Source organism: Bacillus rossius, chromosome 1 (assembly GCF_032445375.1).
Source record: "Bacillus rossius redtenbacheri isolate Brsri chromosome 1, Brsri_v3, whole genome shotgun sequence".
NCBI lineage: Eukaryota > Metazoa > Arthropoda > Insecta > Phasmatodea > Bacillidae > Bacillus > Bacillus rossius.
Window position 1 is genome coordinate 359,923,017 of NC_086330.1, and position 2,914 is coordinate 359,925,930.

General features: G+C 43.8%; 1 non-coding gene across 1 annotated transcript; it reads right to left on the minus strand.

Annotated features, from left to right (window-relative positions):
• Positions 1–989: 989 nt before the first annotated feature.
• LOC134528668 (5.8S ribosomal RNA) lies at positions 990–1,145 on the minus strand. The gene has a single exon (XR_010074421.1). It is a non-coding gene; the product is annotated as a 5.8S ribosomal RNA (ribosomal RNA).
• Between the last annotated feature and the right edge of the window lie 1,769 nt (positions 1,146–2,914).

Sequence of the window (2,914 nt, forward strand, 5' to 3'; positions counted from 1 at the left end):
CACGGTGCACCGGAATTCAGTTCTTGCAAAACGCCGGAGGGGGGGGGGGGGAGAGGGAGAGAGAGAGAGAGAGAGAGAGCGAGCCTTCTCCCTTTTGCCGACCGCGACACGAAAACGCAGTCCCGGCATTAAGCGAATTGTTCCCGCGGCGGTGTTCCGGTCGTCATGACGACCGATAACAGGACAAAGCATCCCCCCCCTCCCGGCCACAGCTCACACGGCTGGCACCTCAGACCCTCCGCCGGCACGCACGGAGTCCCGACAGATTACCGACGCGGCGGCCGGGGAGGTTGGCAACGCCGGTTGAAAAGGGGAGCAGCGAGTGCCAACCCTGCTTGCGAGCGGGAATTTTTATCAGGCCGGCTTAACGAGAAGCCGGTCTCAGGGGGGAAGTTGAAAAGGACTTCTGACAGGACAGAAAAGGAAGGGGGAGAGGGAGGGGAAAGTGAGTGTTCTGGCAGCGTTTCACACCATAAGCGTTGCCGGAGAGCGACGAAATGAGAGTAAGACACATCCTGCTGAATAAACGTCGCGTGTGTAGTACCAGTTTTTTTTTTTTCATAATTTTAAACGTAAGAAAAAAAAAAGGTAGCTTTAAATTGTAAATTTGCCGCGAAAAAAAAAATTCAAGGTGAAATGTCAGGAAAAATATCATCACAAAAATGCTGCACCATACTTCTGCTACCCGCAACGGCAAAAACAAAACCCACTTCAATGGTTTGAATGTAAGTGTATTTTTTTTTGTGACGTCAAACCCTATTTTTTTTTCTTCATGTTTAATAATTTTATTTGTCAAAATTATAATGCTTTATACGTTCTTTGAATGATTCTTTCAATGGTATAGCTTGATTTAAGTCATTATTTTGGATACACGCCATTGCTAGTATGCAGTATATATCATAGATAAAACCCGAAGAACGGACAAAGAAAGATGAATACACAAACGCAAAAGAAAACAAGCCAAGATCAACCGATGTCAAATTTTAATTTGACCCTCAGACGGGTGTGGTCCGGGAATGGAATCCCATGGACCGCAATGAGCGTTCAAAATGTCGATGTTCATGTGTCCTGCAGTTCACACGACGACGCGCAGTTTGCAGCGCCCTTCATCGACCCACGAGCCAAGTGTTCCACCGTTCAGGGTTGTCAGATGTAAAGACAGCATGTCAAAGTAAAGACGGATTTCTCTGTGCTGGTTTTACATTTAACATACACAGTTTTGGCTAGTTTTCTTTGAGTTTGTGTAGTCCTCTGTCATTGTATATGTTCTTCGAGTATTTTATCTATGGCATACAGTGCAAAATATCAATAGCGTATGTTCAAAATAATTATTGAATTATAATGAATGCTTTATGCTGCCACGTCAAATCGTTTACCTTCGTGGGATTTCAAAGTTATGAAGATAAGCTTTAAAAACAAGTTAAAAATAAAGGGTCGATGAACGCATGTCCTAAAATCAGTTGTAAACGTGTTATTTACTAAGCGTAGTACGGAGCGCCTACTAGTAGACAACAAGCGCTACATAGCAGCTGAGCACACACACTCTAAGATAAGCCTCACACAAAAAGGGTTGCATACTTTCAGGCGCTCACGTTACGTTTATGCATGAGTTTTCTATTCTGAAAGGGTATTACCTAACGGATTCTTGCTTCTCCAAAGCATACAACGCAAATAAAATTGATATCTTGTTTTTTCGATCCAGTATTTTTATAACTGTGGCCATCTTATAGCACTGTGTGATGCGATGTATATTTATTGTATAAATATTGTAAATTTTAATTTAAAAAAAGGACTTTAAATGCTACAGGTTAACTCAAAATCATACATAATAATTAAATAAGTCTATTTACTATGATATTAATGATAGTCAAATTTTAAAGTTATATAATTGAGATGTTTAATGTTTAAAAAATTTAAGTTTACGTGTCTTTCCTTACATTGTTTGACAAATAATTTAATTAACATAAATTAATTTAACTTAAATTAATTCAATTAAAGTCTTATAAATCGATGAACGCCGGCTGCACGCACGAAAAATTGTTACGTTCCGCCCGAGCCGAGCGTGCAAGAACCGGCCAACCACCGTCTTCTATAATATCAAACAGGTTTTAAGGCGGGCTTTATAACTAATTGTTCGTGATTATATCTAAACAAATTATTTAAATTAAATTTGCAAAAAACTGTGAATAATATTTGAAAATTTAAAAAAAATATGCAATTTTTCATCAATGTTTTCTTATGACGTTATCACGTAAAATTATCGGCCGTAAACCGACTTTACGGACAACCCCCACTATATTTTTTTTTTTATTCGGGACTCCTCCCGTAACTCTCGTGACCTGCAGATACCCCGGCTCATCACACAGTCTGCATGGCTGACGACTGCGGTCGCCTGACCCGGGGGGTGCAAGGTGTCACGCGCCGTCGGTAGAGGAGGCGCAGGTTTATTATGCCGGTCCCGCGGTGACGCGCGCACAATGCGCATTCTCCGACCGCGGCGTGAGCGTGCGGGGGTGGGGGTAATCCTGGAGAAGGGGTGGGGAGGAGGGAAATCAAGGATTGACCTCAGAAGGGGAAGGAGGGAAGCGGAGGACGATGCTGTCCCTCCGGAGAGGAAAGACGGCGCAGTCGAAAAAAAAAAAAAAAACCCTCCGCAGCCATTGTGTGCGGGCGACGCTACTTCCGCGGACCGACGAAGGCGCTGACTAGTAGATCGCATCTGGCGCGGCCGTGAGTCATGACGTGTCTCTCAACACTTTCTGACTTCTTTGCCAAGTGGCTTTTTATTCCAGGAGACGGCACAACTAACTACTCGTCTTGTTACGACGCGAGTGGCAGCCAGCGCAGACCGAAAGTCATTTCTGCGGGTGAAGCTCGCCCCAGGTGAAGGAGGGGGGGGGGGGGGAGACGAAAC